At 44.2% G+C, this 21,855-nt stretch overlaps 1 protein-coding gene across 4 annotated transcripts in view; it reads right to left on the reverse strand.

Annotated features, from left to right (window-relative positions):
* LOC146853831 (serine protease FAM111A-like) overlaps nucleotides 1–21,855 on the reverse strand; it is a 117,989-nt gene that overhangs the window by 79,352 nt on the left and 16,782 nt on the right. Inside the window, exon 1 of one of the 4 annotated variants that reach the window (XM_085651825.1) lies at nucleotides 13,039–13,158. The exons of the other annotated variants lie outside the window; for them this stretch is intronic. The gene's annotated coding sequence lies outside the window, so the exon portion shown is untranslated. Of the gene's footprint in view, nucleotides 1–13,038; nucleotides 13,159–21,855 lie in introns of those variants that run through there. 4 annotated transcript variants of the gene reach the window in all.

Consider the following 21,855-nt stretch of genomic DNA (forward strand, 5'->3'; position numbering starts at 1 on the left):
TAAACCATGCAGCCATTTATACACCAACACACAGACACATACAGACATTCACACCGTTTAGTCACTAGTCTGCAGTAAGATACATTTAATGACTCACATAGAGTCACTTACGCACCTAGAAAATCACCCATTCACACACTTATACACCCACTCATTCTTCCATAGGCCTTTCACTATAAATATATAAAACATATTTAAACTTTTAAGAAAAACACACATTCACTGGATGATGTCATCAGTGATGTCATCAGTGATGTCATTTGAGATGTCATCAGTGATGTCACTGACCATGTCATGAGTGATGTAATATGTGACGTCATCAGCAGTGCATTGCGGGGGCGCAAGTTAGTTTGCTGAACTAACTATAACAGGGAAATTTCTAGGGTTTTGTACGAGGGAAATGTCCAGCTAACTATAACGCCCCTGAAACCTATGTTTTTTTTAGTGAATTTCTAAGGTTTTTTAAATGCCAATTCCTAACTATAACGCCCCTGAAACCTTTGGTTTTTTCAGTGAATTTCAAAGGTTTTTTAAATGCTAATTCCTAACTATATCAAGCCTGAAACCTATGGTTTTTTTTAGTGAATTTCAAAGGTTTTGTAAATGACAATTTTGAATGTATTAATTGTTATACTGATTTTTTTGATACTGATTTACTAAATTTTTTAAACTATTTATTTTTAGATATTTTTTTTTTAATTACATTATAATTACATTATATATTACAATACAAAATATACTTTCTCAGAATGAATTAGTTTAAATACTTGGCAAATAGGCAACAGACTTTTAAGTACAGTAGTTACAGTTGTTGCAATGGGCAACACAATTTCAAACACAAAGCAACATTGAGCTCAATGTGAATTTCTAGTTAAATGCAATTAGTTACTTTATGGATTACTTTTCTAACCACAGGACTGGATCCTGGATTCAGTCGATGGACATCTCCTGTAAACAGTTGAGTAAAAGTGTTTTGGTTACAGTAGTGATTTTTAAGGATTATTATTGTATTTTTAAAAGTTGACAATTTTTTCACATAGAATCACCAATGTTATCCTATGGCAGAAAATTCACTTAGCAGGTAAGGAGTTTTATCGTTACTTTTTCTTACTCAGTGGTGGATCCTGGATCCAGCACTGGCCAACCTCCTGTAAACAGTTGTAAGAATGTGTTTAAGACATACAGACGATTTTTTAGGAATATTTTTAGTTTGTGAAAATAGACACTTAGAAACTTTTCTGGTGAAAACCACACAATGGATTCCTATGGAAGGAAATACAAGTTACTGGTAAGTACGCTTAGAATTACTTTTCAGGGTCAGTGCTGGGCTAAAAGATGCAGCCCTGAGTTCTCTCCTGATAACAGGTGAGTAAATCGGAATTCGTAGTTCGGCTGATTTTAGAGGCATATTTGTACAATGGTGAAGGAAGGGGGAGGGGCCTGAGGTGACCTGTGGCGCGTTTTAAGTTGGGGAATTAATACCTCTTCAATCCTGTGGTCCCCTGGGGGCCAACAACCCCACAAGGTACCTCCAGTATGCGCCAGGGAGCTGCATTGCAGAGAGGTATTCAGAGGCCATGCCCCTTTTTACAACACTCTGCGCTTAGTGGAGGTACCTGATGGGCTAGTTGTCCCCTAGGAGACCTCTGGATTGAAGAGGAATGAATTGCCCAACTTAAAACGCACCACAGGGCGTGTTTGCACAGTTATCACCTCAGGCCCCACACCCTACCTTCACCACTGTGCAAACGCACCCCGTGGCGCGTTTTAAGTTGGGAGATTAAGTCCCCTTGAATCCTGGGGTCCCCTGGCGGCCAACTAGCCCACCAGGTACCTCCAGTAAGCGCCATGGAGCTGTGTTGCAGAGAGGTGTAAAAAGGGGCGTGGCCTCATTACACCTCTCTGCAACGCAGCCCCCTGGCGCATACTGGAGGTTCCTGGTGGGCTAGTTGGCCCCCAGTATTGAAGGGGAATTCGTTCCCCCTCTGCAAACGTGCCAGGGGGCGCGTTTGCAGAGTGATGAAAGGAGGGGGCGTGGCCTCCTCCGCGATCCCGTTTTTAAAGAAATACTTCTTTTTAAGAAGGGGGGCTGTGTAGCACCCCTTCTTTTTCTTATTTTTTTGGCCCTGGGGACCCCATCCCCCAGGGCCTGCCCCCAATTTGTATTTTTTTATTAAAAATAAATAAAATAAAAAATAAAAATTCGAGAAGGGGGGCGCGTGGCCCCCCTCCCGAGGCCATAATTTGCCCTGGGGACCCCATCGCCCGGGGCATGGCCCTTTTCTAAAAAAATATGTTTTTTTATGGAGGAAGGCTGTGTAGCCCCCCTCCTGTGGCCACTATGGCCCCGGGGACCCCATCCCCCGGGGCCTGGCCTCCTTTGGGGGCCGTGGGAGGTTCCCCAATCCCCCCACAGCCTACCGGCTCCCCACGTCCTGCGGGAGCCGTCATTCCACATGGAGAGCAGCTAACATGCTGCTCCCCATGTGGAAAAGCAATCGTCTGTGGTATTTGGAAGAGAGAGCAGGTTTCCTACCCCTGCCATAGCAAACAGCAGTGTCCCGGGGGTGGGCACCCCGGGACACTGCAGGAGCCAGCGCTGGGGGGTGGCGGTCCCCAGGGCCATCTTTGGCTCCTGGAGGGGGGCAGCGCAGCCCCCCTCCCACTGAATTTAAAGCCCCGGGGGGGTGGTGGTCCCCGGGGCTTGGGGGTCCGTAACGGACCCCCAATTTTACATAATTAGTGCCCCGGGGAGGTGGCGGTCCCCGGGGCGTGTGGGGGGTGGCTAGAGCCCCCCCACACAGGTTTTTTATTTTAAAAAACAAGCCCGGGGGTGGCGGTCCCCGGGGCTGCGGGGGGGCCATGAGCCCCCCCGCATACAATAAATTAAAGCCCCAGGGGTGGCGGTCCCCGGGGCTGGGGGGCCCCTCTGGGCCCCCCATTATAATAAAGAAATTGCCCCCGGGACTTAGCCCCCCCCGGGGGCTAAATCAAAACAATTAGCGAGATGCGCTTAGGGACCCTAAGCGCATCCCGCGATTTTTAAAAAAAAAATAAAAAACATTTTGGCCCTTGGGGGTCCTTGTGGGACCCCCTGAGCAGGCCTAGGGGGTCAGGGTGTTTCTACCCTGCCCCCTTCTCGCGTTTTGCGCCTTTTTTTTGTGCTTTCTTGTGCCGCGGTTCTACCGAGGCACAAGATGGCTGCCAGCACTTCCTGATTCAGAGTGTTGGCAGCCAATTAGCATTCAGCGCGCGATCGGGAGGGTGCGCGCTTGGTTCGGGGAGGGTGCGCTTACGGTGCGGGTAGGGTCGGCGGATCCTCCCCGGCCATAGATATTTATGTACTTTTAACTCTAATTTTCTCAGGAACTACTGAACGGATTTACACCATTTAAGCAAAAGGCACGAGTCTGAACTGAGGACTACCTCTTTGCCAAATTTGGTGTAATTCCGTTCAGAAGTTCGGGCTTTAGCTGCGACAACAGATCCTATGGGAAATTGCATGGGGAAAACACGTTTTGGGACCCCCCTTTTTTCTCGGCCCCCGCTTGAGGAATCACCACAAAACTTTCAGGGTAGGAGCGGAACGGAGCTGGCCAAAAGTTTGGAAAAATTTGCGAAGATTCGTCAATCGGCGCCAACGTTATTCCAAATAGAATGTTGCGGATTTCCTATGGAAAATAAGTCCTAACTATAACCATCTACTGGCGACCGCCAGTAGATAATATATATACATACATATATATGTATAATTATACACACGCATATATATATGTAATTACATGCCAGTGTTACCTTTGCTATATAAGCAGGACCACTAGAAATGTTAAATTGAGTGGTCATACTGGTCGTGCAACTGTGGCATCTTGTATTGCTGCAGTGTCCGTTGATCCTGACCTTGTCCTACTCAAACTCAGCGATGGGCCATTCTGGAACATGTAGGAAATGTCACAGGAAATATGTTCTCACAGCAAGTACTCCTGATTAAAGAACAATGGGAGGTGACAGTCTTAAAAACCCACATTACTGGCCTCATTGATGAAATCCCATGGCACCAGGTGTCCTGTATGTAACAATGTACCTGGTTGACAATAGGGGTTTGGGAATATTACTTGGCATTATTCGCCCCTTGTGCTCTACTTGCTCTTTATAATGTGCTCTATACTCGCGATTGGTGAAGGAGGGGCGGACACCCTAAAGACATTTGTAGAGGCAATGGGGTTGACGGACATCTGGCACAAACACAGCCCACTGACCAGACAATACACATTCTTCTCAGCTCAACACCATGGATACTCTCGACTAGACTATTTCTTGACGCATTACGCAATGGCAGGATGCTTCGTGGAGCACTGCATAAGGCGCGTGGCCTATCTGACCACTCGCCGGTAGAGGTAAGACTAATAGGCCCCATCAGATCGAATACTCTGCCACCCTGCATAGACTCCTGGCTCCTTAAGAATAAACAGATAAAGGATTTGAAACATGTACACACAGACTACTACTTTCAAGACAACCTGGGTTCGGCAGATTCACCTGCAGTGATTTGGGAGGCTTATAAAACATTAATAAGGGGACAGACACAGGCGCAGGCGGGGGGGAAAGAAAGAAAAGAAACTCGAACATGAAGCGCTCGAGGGGGAGCTAGTGCAATTAGAGAGGAAGCTTGCAACTTCGACAGGGCCAGATGCACGAGTTGCTCACTTACTGAGACAGGAGTTTAGGGACATAGCGGAAGTGAAGGCTAGAGAGTACACTAGGGCAACCCAGCGAAGCATATATGAAATAGGAGACAAGGCCACAAAACTACTATCATGGCTCGAGAAGAGAGACAGGAGAGGAGTTGGGTACTGAAGGTCAAAGACATGAAGGGAGACTACTGTACCACAGGTGAAACAATAGCAGAGGCATTTGCGTCCTATTATGAGCAACTATATAAATCCTCCACGCTAAAACGGATTGTATGGAGCTCCGAACTAACATGCACCTCCCAACTCTTGCTCAGGTAGACCAGGTAGAGCTGGAAATAGATATCTCGAAAGAGGATGTTTGCGGGGCCATAGGTTTGCTACAGTCAGGTAAGGCGGCAGGTCCGAATGGCATACCAATAGAATTAGATAAAGGCGTGGCGAGCATGGTGGACCCACATATGTTGCATATGTTTGAGGTGTCAGTACAAAAGGGTAGTCTGCCAGAATACCAGAGAACGGCTACGATTGTGGTAATTCCAAAACAAGGCAAGCTCTTGGAAGATTGCTCCTCCTATAGGCCAATCTCCTTGTTAAATGTAGAAGTGAAAGTCTTGGCCAATATCATATCAGTAGACTCACTAAAGTAATAACGGGATTGATCCATCCTGATTAATCCGGCTTCATGCTCAAGATAAATAATAGACTAAATCTCGGGCGCCTTTACGGCGTACAACACGTAACCAGGACCCAGCCGGAAGGGAATGCCGTACTACTGTCACTTGATGCTCGTATGGCGTTCGATAGCATAGAATGGCAATATCTATTTGCGGTGCTGGACCGGTTTGGTTTTGGCCCGAAGTTCCGAGCCTGGATAAAACTGATATACACAGATCCCCTAGCTAGAGTATGGGTTAATGGTACTGTGTCTAGGCAGGTAGGGCTGTACAAGGGTACGAGGCAGGGATGCCCGCTCTCGCCCATGCTGTTTGCATTTGCACTGGAACCTTTGGCAGCATGGGTCAAGACTGACCCACTGATAAGAGGCATACCGGTTGGGGGAGAATGAGAGGAAAGAATTTTGCTATACGCTGACGATATTCTCCTATACGCCACTAGGCCCCGCTCCACGATACACCGAGCACTCCATATATTCCAGCTATTTAACAGTAACTCAAGGTATCAAATAAATTGGGGCTAATCGCTAATATTTGCGCTGGCTGGTGAAGTGCCACACTGACAACCGTAGCAAAGGGGCTACTGATTAAAACTAAATTCAAATATCTGGGAATAGTGATCACACAAACGGAACATGAGTTTAGGGATGAGAACCTGACCCCACAGCTGTGTAGGTTACAGAATGATGTGGCACACTGGCAAAAATGGTCACTATTAAAAATGGGGGACCGTCCCATCAATAAAACGATTGCACTACCATGACTAATATATTTCCTGCAAAACACCCCATATAAGATACCAACGCATTATTTTCAAAAGATAGATTCTGAGATACGGCAACTCCTATGGGATGGAGGTAGTCCCCGGATAGCGCTAAACAAGCTACAGAGAGGGCCATATGATGGCGGGATGGCGGTTCCAGATATATGCAAATATTACTGGGCGGCACAACTGGGTCTTTGTAGGAAGAGATGAACCGGCACATCGGGTAGACCACTGGTCGATTGGACGAGGGGGGTAGCTGAAAGCTCAGTACACTAAGACACATACACAAACACCAGTGAGATTATGGAGAGAGGCAACCAAATTTCTGGGCTGGGAAGGTAAGCTAACGGAACGTACTCCCTTGTGGGATAGAAATCTGCTGATGGAGGTGCATGAACTAAAAGGGTTTTGCGCATGGGCACCCCTGTGCATTGAATACTTGGGATAGACTTCGAGGAATTGCACTCAGAATACCCAATGTCAGACTCGGAAAAATTCCGATGCCTACAGCTGAAACATGCCTTAAGGACACACTTGAGCATTGGAGAACAATTACCAGAAGCAGCCCGGTTGTGGATAGAATATTGGTAGATCCGATACTCGATAAGGCAACCTCACTTATCTATAAAAGAATAATGAATATCGTCCCCGGACCCATTATAAGTCCTTAGGGAGAAGTTGGAATCGGACGTGGGGATCCTAGAAGAGGATGGCAGGTTGGAAGTTACACAAAGCCCCAGAGAGGTAGTGACAAGGGCACATTTGAGACTGATTCAAATCAGGATTATACAGAGATCTTACACAACCAGATCGAGACTCTATAAAATGGGCAAATGCGACTCAAACACATGTGTAAGAGGCTGTGGAGAGGAAGACACCTTTTTTCATACAATGTGGAGCTGCCCCAGGCTACATCTGTTCTAGAGCACAATTGTAGCAATAATGTCAAAGGCTGTAGGATCGGCAGTCCCAATGGAAGCCCAATTGCACCTATTATGCGTCACAGGAGACATCAACTGGCCAAATTACACTTAATTATGGCTGATGCTAGCAGATGTGGTTGCTAAACGAAATATTGCTAGAGCATGGGCGAAGTCACAGCCAGCAACAGTGAGGGAGTGGGAAAAAGACCATGATTAGTGCTGTGCAGCAGAGAAGATAATTTACCAAAGACGAGGCTGCCCCCGAAAGTGGGAACAATTGTGGGGCGCATTGGTTAAACATAGAGGATTGTAACCGTGGGGACTCTGGCTAGTTGCAGAACAAAGGGGGTTGACATTGTCGGGGTGGATTTAATGAATCATGAACTATTAACAGATCTAGAATCGGGATATGCAGCTGGGAAGAAAATAGAGATCACCACCAGGGGTAAGAGCATATGAATGACCAAATTGATCCATGTTACTGTATTACACATAAGTGTGTTTAATAAAATAAAAAATAATTTAAAAAATATATATAATGTGGTCTACATGGCTAAATTTCTAATGTGTTGCTTGTTATTGCTGCTCATCAATATCAGATAACAGATATCTGCTTACTTCTCCCTTTCATCTATTCAACTAGAGCACTAATAAGTAGAATATGCTTTTGAGAGTGCACAGGAGCGTGATTCACAATGTCTCATCTGACAGATCATTTTAAGTTAACTGAGACAAAATGGGAGTTAACAATGATAAAACAATTCAACTTTCATGAAGCCTATTCGGTCCCACAATAAGGACTAGGAATTGGTGATTGAAGTTAATTGGTTTATTGCAAATTAATAATCAAACTAATTGTTAAAAGGAAGATACGTAGCCGAAGGTAAGAAGAGATCTTCTTTATTGACCATCCACTCTCCAGTACAATTTCCACACACAGCTGAGAGCTGTCAACATTCTAAGTCTAACTCTACTGGGGGATACCAAAAGAGAATGAGGGAAAAGGGGAGGAAGGGGTGGAATGTACCAAATAGGAGAGCGGGGAAAAGGGTATAAAGAAGGAGATTATAACACATCTCACTTTTTACATGAGATTAAACATTGCTGCATTTAACAATGTTATCACAACTCCAAAACTGTCCATTCTCCAGTAACACCTCGTTTGTATGGCATTTTGAAACACGACATGGAGGGTAATATTTACTTTTGCTGTGAAGCTCTTTTATACTCCTTTTGACTTTTACCAAGTCACCTTCCTCCCACCTCGGAGTCTAAACCCTGTTTTTCTCATCGTACCATTTCTTGTACTTCCTCTGGTGTAGTTCTACTTTATTACTTACACCTTTGAGATCATGTTCCACCACCCATCCATGTAGGATTGAATTTAGTGCAAGGTTCCCTCCTTCTGAGAACAACAAATGGAGAAACACCCGACACTAGGTTGGGTGATGTGTGGTATGCCCATAGACAATCGCGTAGAGATGATTTAACATCCCAACCATTTGTTATTGATAATTGTATATGTTCCTTTATTAGTCTATTGGCTCTCTCTACCAGGCCCTTTGCTCTGGGGTAATAGAGAGCTGTTTTCTCATGTTTGATGTTGTGGTGTACTAAAAATTCTTTAATCTCTTGTGATGTGAATTGAAACCCGTTGTCCGTAACTAGGCTACTTGGTATTCCTTCTCTTGCATAGACATCCTTGGGAAAATCTAGGACAGTCTTTGTCTTAGTGCTGTGAACAAATTTGTGGGATACCCAATGAGAAATGTAGTCCAATAATAACAGCATGAATCTTTTGTACATTCCCAAGTTGTCCATGGGTCCTATTATATCTATGGCAAGTTTACTCCATGGTTTAAGAGGTACCTCGACAGGTGACAATAGGGCTTTCTGTGCGGATTTGGTTTTGTCACTTATGGCGCAATTGTGGCAATCTTTCAATGGTTGTTCAACCATAGTGTCCATCCTTGGGAACCAAAAATTAGACCGGACTCTTTTTTTTAAGTTATGCTTCTCCCTAAGTAAAACTTGTGTGCCAGTTCCACGATTCTCTTCCTAAGGCCTTCTGGAGGAACAATTCTATTCTTGCGATACACTTTATCACTTATGGAGCTAAGCTCGTAGCTCACCTCCCAGAAATCTCTATTCAGTTCCTCAACTTCACTGCACTAGTTAGGCCACCCTTCAACCATTAATACTTGTAACCTGTTTAGAGTTTTGTCTTCCTTAAAGTACTTTTCCCATTCTTCTTTTGTTATAGCAGGATTCATGGTAGTCATGATGGGACTGTCTAAAATTTCCTCTGGATGTTCCACTTGTAAAGTTGCTCTGGACAGAAAGTCTACAAATACATTTTCAACCCAAAGTACATATTCTACCTTGAAACAGAAATTCTCAAGGCCTAGAATCCACTTACAAATGCGTGGAGTACTGTGTTCCATGCCTTTGACGTTAAACATGAATGTGAGGGGCGTGTGGTCTGCGCAGATAGTGAAACTTAGACCCCAAAGGAAAATTTTTAAATGTTTCACTGTTCAGTAGCATGCCAATGCTTCTTTTTCAACTACGGAGTAGTTGCTTTCAGCCTTGGTGAGACCACAAGAAACAAAATCAATTATGAATTCATACTTGCCCTCTCTATGGGAAAGAGTTGCACCTAACCCTTTGTTGGAGTGTCAGTAGTGAGTCCAGTTCTTCTAGTAGGATCAAATGTACCCAATGCTGGGGAATTGAGAATTTCTTCTTTCAAGGTATCAACTGTAAAACTATGTTGTTCCTCCCATACAAAATCCTTGTTTAATTTTAAAAGGTCTCGTAATGGTTCATACTTCACAGAGAAGTTCTTAACATATTTGGCCATGTATTCTAATAACCCCAGGAAAGACCTCAACTCATCTTTACTTTTTGGATATGGAGCATCTCTCATCGCACTCAACAAATTGTTCTTTGGTCTAAAACCATTCTCAGTGATAGTATGTCCTAAGTAATCTACAGACGTAACCCGGATTTGACAATTTGATTTCTGTACAGACAATCCAGCCTTCATCAATTTGTTGAACACTTTTCTCAGGGTTTGATCGTGGGTTTCAACAGTCTGACCATACACTAGGATATTGTCCTGGAAACACATGGTGTTACTCGTGCCTTCCAGGATTTTGTGCATTATTTTCTGGAAGACCCCTACTGCCGATGCCAAACCAAAAGGCATTCTTTTAAATATGCAAGCTCCGTGTGGGGTAATGAATGCTGTGAGTGGTCTAGAGTCTGGGTGTAAATCTACCAGGTGGTAGGCCATGGACAGGTCAATGACACTAAAGTATTTAGCCCGCCCCATGCTCCTGAGCATTTCGTTTAGGTTTGGAAGAGGGTACCTTTCCACCCAAATGTTTTCAAGTCCACACATAAACGAATGCCCTCACCACTGGCCTTAGATCCGATAACAATGGGCACCAACCACTCTGACGAGTCAATGGGCTCAATAATATCCAAACTACAAAATCTGATTAGTTCCTTCTCTGAGGGTTCTTTCATTTAATTAGACAAGGACGTAATTTGTGCACAACAGGTTTAGCATTAGATTGGAGTCTAATCCCGTTTTGGAAATCATGAAGCAACCCAAGATTCTCGGAAAACAGCTTTGGAAACTCTTCACATATATTGGCTCCTGTTTGAATTTCGTCCATTGGTCTGAGTTATTAGGATCAAGAATTATGCCCAATTCTTTCTGGTGTTGCCACCCCAATAAATTAGATCCTGTTTCAACCACATATACTTTCCCCACTGTGTTCCTCCCTTTGAACTTTCTTTATATTTTTTTTCATTCAAATAAGTGGAATAGGTTCTTTAGTGTACCATGTGGGTGATATGTCTGGTTTCTCTAATCTAACATTACCATCTTTGTCCATATTCATAAAATCTGTCTGGTTACGCAGGGTAAATGGTGAACACAAATCAGTATACATAGTTACAATTTTTTCACCAAGCATTACTTCACATTTTAGAAAGAGGAGATTGATATTCCCCATTGTGTCTTCAACTTGGAAAACATATTTTTTTTCAGTAGGAGTGGCATCTTTAATTTTTTAACAGAATCTCCTTCTTTTCCCCCACCCTCTCTGCTATTGGGAACACCATCTCTACACACTCTGGCGAAATGCGCCCCTCTGTTGCACTTTTTACATGCTACGTTCCTGGCCAGGCAATGCACACTGTTAGCCAGGTGATTGTTGCTGCCACATCTGTAAGAACATAGTTTCCTTTCATTGTTGGAATTTTTTGCACTAGAACCATCTTTTCCCTTGACCTTGTAAATATCACTCTCCTCACTGGTTTCTTGTACATTTGCTACTAACTCATTTGGGGTTTTCATCTCTCTTATGCACTTGGCAGTATGTTCAACAGACTGTGCTATTGCAATCGTCTCCCTAAGGGTGGGATTCTTGGCTAACAGTTTTTCTTGTATACGCACATTGTTTGTACATCGAACTAGTTGATCTCGTATGAGGGAATCCATGAGGATACCAAAATAACACAACTGGCTTAAACCCCTTAAGGCTGCAATGTCGTTGGTTACAGATTATTGCTTCCCTTGTATTCTGCAGAAAAATCTGTGGCGTTCCAAAACCACATTGACTTAGTCACCAAAATGAGTTTCCAATTTGAGCATAGAGATAGCAAAAATGTCCAACACTCCTTCACCCCCATCACCTACATTCTCTGGTTCAGGTAGTTTTGTAGATCTTCCTACCATAAATCCCTTAGTTATGCAGTAAGATGTGCTGTTTCCGCAATGCAGAAAAGTGTTCTCCCCTTATGGCAATTATATAGGAATCGAACAGCTTGACCCAGTCCTTCCAATTTATTTTCGGTTCTCCGTTTTCATTTAGAAAGGATGGTGGTTGGCTCATACTTGCTGCTGCCATCATAATGTGCAGAACAGGAGAATAACTTGGACAGATGGCAGCAGGGAGGGTAATACCAAGAAAGCCCAAAAATGGATGGCTTTGGTGAGAAAGTAAGTAGATAATGAGCCAGAAGGATTAAAAGCAGGGAGAACAAAATTACAGCAATAGAAGAGTACTTTACATCAGGAGAATCTACCCCCAAAAAACAAAAGGATAATTCTCATTTATAAAAGTCCCACAGCAACACAGCCTTTGACTGGGAATTAGTACTCGTGAGTGGAGTTCCTTTAAAACTTAATGAGACCAATACCCTGAAAAGACACTTGAAGAAGTGTTTCTGCAACAAAAAGAATAACATTTGTATGCACAGCTTAGTGAAAGTGTACTGCGATACGGCACAACCGTGGAAAGTGAAAGAGGAACTACTCCCTAAGCGTGCAGAACACAGTTGGACCCCACCTGATGGTATGCAAACCCAGGGAGATGCGTTCCTTTGACCACCACAGAAACAGGAACTCTTCACGGGGTGCCCCAAAAAGAGATTGAAGTAGACAACACCCCGGAACCGAATTGACAAAACAGCTTCTTCATGTGACTGCCAAATCGCTGGAAAGTCGGGACGCTACACTCTCCTTTGACAACCACAAAGCAGGACTCCTTCATGTGGTAATCCTAGCAGGATAGACAAGACACTAGCCCCAGAAGCCAGGAAGCCAAAAATGGGAGAGTCCGAAGATCCCTTACGTGACCGCACAAAGTCCTGAGGAGACGACAGGAACGGACCGGAGCACAAACGGAAGAGTCTTTGACGCGCTGAAAGTAAACTGGAAAACCTGAGGTAACGTTGCTAAGCAGCTAGTCTGCTATAATTGTCGCCAAACACAAAAGGCTCTTGGCAACTGGTCTAAAGAGGTTGGAATCCAGTGATATGGGAAAGACACATAAGCACGACATAGATGCAGCACTGATCCTTTAGGAATATCTGCTTCCCACGACGAGGTGCAGAGGAGGAGCGATCTAGAAACAAAACAACGCCAAATGCGGACAGACAGGTCCTCCAAAATACTTAGATTTTACCTTCTCCCCGGTGCTGCTGACAAAGGTCCGTAGGCTCCTTGCACCACCACTGCCTCTTGGATAGAATTACGAATAACCGTCCTTATCTTCATGACATTTTTACAGATGTGGATTATGCTGCTGAATGAACCGGAGAGGTACAGAAAGGGGAGATGGTCATCCGCTGCCCAATGCGCAGTAAATAGTCACCAGTGTTAAAAGGAAGATACGGAGCCGAAGGTAAGAGATCTTCTTTATTGACCATCCACTCTCCAGTACAATTTCCACACACAGCTGAGAGCTGTCAACATTCTAAGTCTAACTCCACTGGGGGGATACCAAAAGAGAATGAGGGAAAGGAGGGAGGAATGTACCAAATAGGAGAGCGGGGAAAGAGGTATAGAGAAGGAGAATATAACACCAATGTATATGAATATCAAAAAGATATATATATGATATAGGATTACAGTTGATAAACAAATCTCGCAGCAGATTCAGTTTCAGGATAGGGTATGAAATAATCACGAAAATACAGAAAACAAGAAACAGAAATAGGTGTCCCATAAAGAAACTCTGATATTCTGTCCTAAACATAAATAAGTTCTACAATTATCCAATCAAGGTTAGTAAGTCTAGAGTAAGGATGGTTTCTAGAGTGGGTTTCATGGAAATTTGGAAATGCTAGGTGTCAGCATAGTGGAGGCTTCAGTAGAAGTCTACCAGAATCGAACAAGTGTTAGCCTGAAGCTTCACACTTGTAAGAATAAAGGGAAGTGGGTCTGTACCCTTCAATGTCTAAGGGAATCTGCTCTAACTTGTAGCAGTGTGTGCGCTAATGAAAACAGACAGAAACTTCGGCAACAATCGGATCTCTTCCCACACCTCTAGAGACCAATCGTCCTCATCCTCATGTTGTGCAGTTGCAACATTACCAGACTTTCCCATCCCATAGAACTTGAACAGCTGTTGCAACCTTGAACATCTCTCCGTTCCAGATACGCGATAAATAGAAGTATTCACCTGCACATTAGTTCTTCACGTTTCTTGACAACATTTCTCTTCTCAGACCTTACTATCAAGAAACTAATACAGACAACAATATTCCTTTTCTCTAGCTAATGAAAACTTGTAAAGCACCTGCCAAGGAAAGAACATTCTAACAAAGCAAAGCATAGCATAGCATATTTCAAAATCACACAGCCTTTCTTTAGTCAGTCTAAGTTTAGCTAAACAATTAAACGTGCACTTCAAATACATGGTTATACTTGTATAAATAATAAATGCAAACATGAATAAAAGCATACATGATTACACTTTCAAATATAATTTTCAGAATATATCCAACTGTGACTTAAAGTATAAATGCAACATGAATACAAACTATGTCTTCATATTAACCAAACATTAGTGCACACGTTTATAAAGATTCCGTTTTTTTATTCGTTATTATTTCATTAATACGTTTATATTGACACATATTAATATTATAAAGGCACACAGTAGATATAATGGCAAAGTATAAATGCAAATTGTGTACTGATGACGTTTAAGGGGTGTAGTCTAATTTTGGCTCCTCCACTCTTTTTCACATTATGGTAGCGATCAAAACTGTCACTACACCAATAAAACATTACAAACACTGTCCATTTTATTTGTTATGTTCCACAAGCTAGTGGTAGCACATCATGCTGCAAGTCAGATGCTACACTTCTGCTATAGTTCAAAAGCTTTGAGATAGTACATGAAGTGAACCGCCTAGTCTTTGACAGCATCAACGTCAGTATGTCTTGTAAGCCTGACGTCACAGGCACCATGTCTCAGATGTGTCCCTGATGATGTGAGCACCATATTAACTGGTATGCATGCCATTTCAGTCCTACCATGCCTTAGCATTACCTATTCTCTACAACATGTTTAGTGTCCGACTACAGGGAAGCCCATTGTTTTCCCTGCATGGGGCAATCAGCCCTTAGTAATAGGGTAAGAGAGTAGTTATATGTCTGACACACGAGTGACTATGACAACACAGGGTGAGTTTTCTTATTTATTTATAGGATTTATAAAGTGCTCTGTCACCGACTGATATCCGGCAACAGCCACTGAAACGGAGAGACATGAAAGCTAGAAGTTTGAAACAGCCGCAGAACATGGAAGTTAGTAGGTCAGATAATCAGTATCGGGACCAAAACTCAGATTACTTAGGGAAAAGCCAGGTCCTAAGGACCTTCCTAAACATATTGGTTAAGAATCTCAGCAAAGCTGGGAGCTAATTCTAAAGCTTAGCCCTTGCAACTGTGAAAGTCCGGCCACTTTAACTGGATTTCCTGAACTTAATCACGCACACCAGGTTGGCTGAAGAAGAGTGTAGAGATCTACTAGGGATGCATCTTCTTAGCCTCTTTTGTATGGGAACCGGACCCCGTCCCTGAAGAGCTTTGAAAACAATACAAAGTGATTTAAACAGAATTCTTCATTTTAGCGTCAGACAGTGGAGATCATTCAGTGCTAAAAAGGCAGAAGCTTATAAGTTTATTATCAAATATAACTTCCAGATTCTGGACCGAATCGGTGGGGACAATTGTCCCATCGGATGGCACCAGACAAAAATTGGCAGGGAGTACGACCAGAGCTTTTTTAGCTGAACAGCATCAAAGCTCAGTCTTATCCCCATTAAACTTCAGGGAATTAAAGTTAAGCTGCTGGATAATGTCTGTGCAGTGGGCTTTGCATTGACAATTACCAATAGCACTATACATATTTGCAATGCACTTATTATTTTTCATCGTCTTGCTCCACACTGCAAGATTTCACTATCCATAAGTGGATGTCATAATTCACAGGGGAGTAACAACTCCCTGTGGTGATTTTCCATGTTTTATATTTGTGTCTCTCATACTGTGCTTATTTGACAGGAATGATCCGGAAGTGATACATTCACAAGAAGTATCACATGCTTTAGACATTATTCATGTGTAGGCCTGTCTATGAATGAGAGTTAGCTAGGAAGTAAGGATCATCGACCGGAAGAAAGCTGTGGACCCCGGGTGGGGCCGTAAAACCAGATGAAAAATGTTATGCTAAGGGATTAGGGAATAATTACTGTCACAACAATCCTGCCTTCTTTGTTTTTAATATCCCCAAAGCAAGCCATAATAAACTTATGTTGAGGGACTAGTTCTAGGAACTTTTATCATAACATTAAGATCCCTCAGCTCATAAGCATGTGAAATACACACATCAGACCAAAGTAATTTCTTTAAAGACAGAAAGCCGAACCACACCTTTAATGCACTGTCAGGCGGCTGCGACAACCCAATGATGTAACATGCCACTTAGGATGAAAAGTGAGGGTTCATTATAATAATCTTGACACACACATACAATCTTTATCAGTGGGCTCTCCAACCCAGGGTCCGCCCTTGGGCCCACTCCTTAGCTAGGATAGCTATGTATTTTTACAACTTTTTCTATTAAACTTTTTTGGCTCCATTAACTTTTGCCTAAGGCCATAATACATGGTGCAGAAATATACCGCTGGTAAGTAAAGCTTAATGCCACCTGTGGGCTACAACGCCTATTCTATCACCCATTGTAAACATGGCTTTAGGCCCACCCTGTGTAGCCTGGTATCAGCAGCTTGAATCCTGTTGCACACCTGTCAAAATTAAGAGACAGATAGGAAAATCTGATTTTAAAAGTGTCACCCATAAGCACACCTTCCTGCCCACAAGGTTGGATGCATAATACCCAAGGGTTGAACATTTGTGGCATTAGACATGTAATGTTTGCCCAGTGACGAGGTCCAAAATACCATTGTATCTGGTCAGGCATAGGAAAAGTCAAATTATAAACACTTTCATCCATAACTTTTGACCGTTACCAACTACATTCTTCATTCAAAGACTTAGGGGCCGATTGGTCATGATTTCATGCACGGCAGCAAGCCACCTTGCATGAAAGGGAAAGGGCAGAAATGTGTCATATTTCACATGATCTGGTGCATTCCCAGCCTTTCCTTGCGCTGGTGCACACTGTGCTTACCTGTGCCAATGCTGGCACCCTTGCACAATGGTGCAAGGGTGCCTGTGTTGTAGGCAGGATTGTTTTTGTGCAGGAAGGGGGATCTTCCTGCACAAACACAATCCTCAGAGGAACTTTTCTCTTTCTAAGTGTACCATAGAATGCAGCTCGCTTAGAAAGAGGAAACAACAAGGAGAAGTAAAGACATTTCTCCTTTTTACACCTCCCCTGGGAAGGAATAGCATTCAGGCACATTCCAAGGTCTACCACTAATGGTAAATGTGGGAATGTGCCAAAATCCATGGATGGATACGTGGGAACACTCAGTGGGGTGATCTCAAGAAACAGTGTTTAACACACCTTAGGGAAGTAGGGAGAACAAAAAGGATAAAAAGGAGGAGTTCTCTCAAGGGCCCCAAATATCTACAAAAGGTTGCACCCTGCGCCTTTTCCAAACCGAACTGTAGAGCCTACAAGAGGAAGAAACTTTCTGACCGCATGATTGCTGGAGAATACCTGTACTATCACAATCAGGACATTGGAAGGAAGAGTCGGAGCCCGATTTAGATCTCAGCGGATGGGTTCTCCATCACAGCTGTAACAGAGTAACCCGTCCGCCGAGATCTAAATCAGGCCCCCAGTCTGTTCCAAGAAGCCCTCCACAAGTGCTCAGTCACAAGGGATTGCTAATGTAGGAATTGATGTGGAAGTTTGCCATTGGAAAAACAGGGTTTGGAGTCCAGCCACATCAGTCTATGTTGGTGGGATGTCAAAGCCCTGGCTGCTTTACCTCTTAGCATGGTGAAGTACAGGCAAAGGCCAAACATCAAGAGGACTAAGGTAGCGCTCTAAGTGGATACAGGATCCAGCATGACCATAGAGGTAGACCTTGTTTCCCCAGAGCAGAGTATCTCAGATACTCTATATAAGGTTTTTAAGGCTGACAATGAAGTGAAGTTTCATCATATGGCAATGGTCGCCTTTGAGTAGGAATGGGTTACTAGCCTGAAGAAGGTAGATGTGAGCCGTGCATTCCAATGGAGTGTCTGCTGGAAAACTACCTAGAAACAGAGGTGGAAAGGGGGACTCATGCAGAAATGTTAGGTCTGCCTTAGCGGGTGCATATGATCACAAGAGCCCAGACAGCCCATTGGGAAAGCCAAGGGAACCTGGAGTCTGGAACATTGGCACAGGTTCTCACAACCAATTGGAAGGGAAAGAGGCATGGGTGTCCGGCCTTAAACCAGTAGGAATCGGACCACCAGGGGAGCATCTGGAGCCTAAAGAGAAGGACGAACCTACCCTAAAATACCTGCCATAACTATGAGTTGTATGGGGCAGGAGGACCCTGCAGGTAGGAATTCTATCGAGCACAGAGAACATGCCTAACCCTCAAAGGTCTTCGGCACCAGGGTGAAATCCAGGAGCAGGAGGATAGCAATGAAACCCATAGGATCCTCTGGGAGGAAGGTATCCAATACATTGAGGCTAGGGACCCAAAACCTGTGTCAACCAGGAGAATGGTGGTCCCCAAACAGTGCAGGGCCTGCCTCTTAAATGCAGCCCTTGACTTTTAGATCTGTCAGCTTAGAATGGTCTTCCCTCAAAGGTCCTGCCTTCCTCCTCCCAACTTATAGTGCAGTCAGATTTAAAAATTGAAATTCTTAAAATGCACGTTTAGAAAGTTGGCATTTTCTTGCCATAGGCAGTTAGTGCCTGTAGTCCGTCCCTGGTCACATGACTGGGTGTAGCCAACATGGAAGCTATTCCTCCTAGACAGCCACACACTATAGGAAGCTTAGATGTGCCTTGCTCGGCTATTACTGGCACAATGGGAGGGAGGCACTGGGCACAGCCCTACTTACACCTGCATACCCCCTGTAGTTTGTTTGGAGCCAGGACAGTGAAGGCAGGATGCCTGAGGACTTCAAAGGGAAACCTCTATAAACTCCTTCCCTACTTCAAAGACACAACAGAGTATAAATACTGGACCTCAGACACCAACATTTCACTATACTTCTCGACCTGTTGATACCCTACCATGAAGAAGGAGTGATGTGCTGCTTGGAGGACTGCCACTACGCTGGACTGCTGCTCTAAAGGAACTGCTGCCTGCTGTGCTGGCTTGCTGTCTGCTGCTATCTTGCCTAGGTGAGAAGGACTGGACCTTCATCTCTTGAAACCAGAGTGACTCCAGTGGCTAGTAGGCCGGTCTCCTGATCTGAAGCCTCAGGGACATAACAATCTTCCAACAGCATTGCATCCGTTCCTGGACGCTGCCATCTGTTAGCCTACTCTGCCAAGCGGTGCCACCCAGTCCTGAATCCTTGGAAGTGGGCTTAAGGAGCTCTGCCAGCCTCTGTAGAACCAGCGGCACCAACAAATCTCCTCTGATGCATGGCACAAAACACTGCAGAACCGACGTATTGTCTCTGTGGCGTGGATTAGACCCGTAACAAAGACCAGCATTGATTCACACAGCTCTTCTGAACTGATGCATCACCCCGAGTTGGTGCTGCACCCTCGTCACAGGACTTTGCATCGCAAACTCCATCGATGAGATTCTCGATGACGACACAGCTCCTTGCTTTGCAGCCTTACCACATCTCGGGACAGACGCATTGCTTCAGCTGCATGGCACATCTTTGGCGCAGATCCGCTCAACGCTCTGCAAACCAGGATTTAATGTTCTTTGTTCAGCTGGCTTAACTTGGTCCCTGTCGCTGTCCTACGCTCCACCGAGGTTGGCCTGAACTTGTGACTTTGTCCCGCTCCGGCACGACCAGATGTCCACAGTTGATGCTTTGTGGCGCTATTTTGACCTAAATATTTAAAATTAAATATCCCTAGATCTACAGATTAGATTTTTGTCATTTTGGTCTTGTTTTATTTATTAAATGTTGCTCTTTTTCTAGACTTCGGTGTGAAATTCTTTGCGTAGTGTTTTCACTGTTTTACTATTTGAGATGTTGCACAAATGCTTTACACATTACTTCTAAGTTAAGCCTGACTACTCTAAGCCAAGCTACCAAGGGGTTGAGCGTAGGTTAATTTGGGGTTTACGTGTCCCCTGGCCTAACAAGGATTGGGGTTGCTGCCTGACCAAGGCCCTTATCCCTGTCAACCAACAACCCATTTTCTTACACATCCCCTAGGCTGGATGTAAGGAAATACCTCTTTTTGCATGATCAGTCCAAACATTTAGACTGATATCACTGGCTTTTCAACTCTGAAGGTGCACAGAGTCTTGCCAAATAGGCCTCACTGCCATTGCTCTGTCTCTTAAATGGTATGTGTCTTATTGATTTACCCTCAATTGGCATGTTAATTTACTTGGTAAGAGGGGTACCCAGGGCCTGTAATTTATGTGTACTTTGTTGACTGTAGCACTGATTGTGCCACCACAAGTGTGACAAGGTAACGTGTTACTCGCAGTCTGACGCGGCAGACTGACAGATCAGGTTTTAACGCATTGCGTGCGTCGGACGGCTCCCAGCCATCCTAGCACGCACCCACAGGGGGAGTTCTGGCGCTCCCCCCGTGGACCGCTCATCTATGTGCCACCACCAGGAAAGGCATCAGAAGCCCTTCCGCTGCTTCTCCCCCCCCCCCTCCACGTAATCAAATGACATCAGTGCGCACCGACATCATTAGAGGCAACCAGACGCGCTGGAAGCCATTTGCTTCCAGCGCGTCCAGGAGGGAGAAAGTAAGTTTGTCCCTAGGAAGGGTGAGGGGCTTTAAACTAAGAGGCATCGGAGGAAAGGGTTATCCTTTCCTCCAATGTCTCTCTGAGCATTCCTGCTGCACGATCGGGCATGAAGCGCGATCGTGCAGCATGAATGCCCACTAGACACCAGTGATGGGATATCTGTTTTTTTACTTTTTCATGGAAACGGCCCCTTGGGCAAGGGTCGCTCGCCTTTAGGGGACAATTATTTTCGCGATTTCTGCCCCCCTGGGGTGCAGATTGGCATCAGCTTATTGAATTGTGTATACCCCACTACGCCAGAGGGGTTTTCTTTTCTTTTTTTGTTGGGGAGCAGCCCCTTGGGCAAAGGTCGCTCCCCTTTGGGGAGCAATTATTTTGGCAGTTTCTGCTCCCTTGGGGGGGCAGATCTGCTTATGTAATTTGGATTTTGTGTGCCCCACTAGGCCACCAGGGTTTTCTTATATTTTAAGATTGGGGAGCGGCTCCTTGGGCAAGGGTCGCTCCCCTTAGGAAAGCAATTATTTTGGCCTTGTATTTTTAGACCCATCTGCCCCCAAGGGGAACAGAAGCCACTAGTCACACGGGATTTTGTCAAAATATATTTTTGCAATTGGGGGAGCGACCCCTTGGGCAAGGATCGCTCGCCTTTTAGGGTGTGATTATTTTGACAGTTTCTGCCCCCCTGGGGCCTGATCGGCCTTACGCTTCTAGGCCCACCTGCCCCCCAGCTTGGCTGGTGGATTGTGTGTGAACTGGTGCATTAATTACATAAGTGATTGTAATGTTTTATTTCTCCTTTTTATTCTAGTGCAAAACGTTGGATTCTCGTGTGCGGTTTCTGCAGTGGTTGAACTGCAGTTTGCGTAGTTGCATGTATTTGGTAAGAAAAACATTTTTGTTGTGTTTACTCCAAATTTAGTACTTTTGTCATGCATGAATGAATTTTTTGTAAGTGGTGTCATATTAGCAGCATATTTAGTTTATGTTTTGAGCGTTAAATTCTTTTTGGATTTGTGCACGATGTGTATTGCGTTGTCTTATGTGTAATTTTCTTTTCTTTCCTTTTTTTAGTGGGATATTGTTGGTCCTTGCTGTGTCTGTGCAGA

Source organism: Triturus cristatus, chromosome 4_1, assembly GCF_964204655.1.
Source record: "Triturus cristatus chromosome 4_1, aTriCri1.1, whole genome shotgun sequence".
NCBI lineage: Eukaryota > Metazoa > Chordata > Amphibia > Caudata > Salamandridae > Triturus > Triturus cristatus.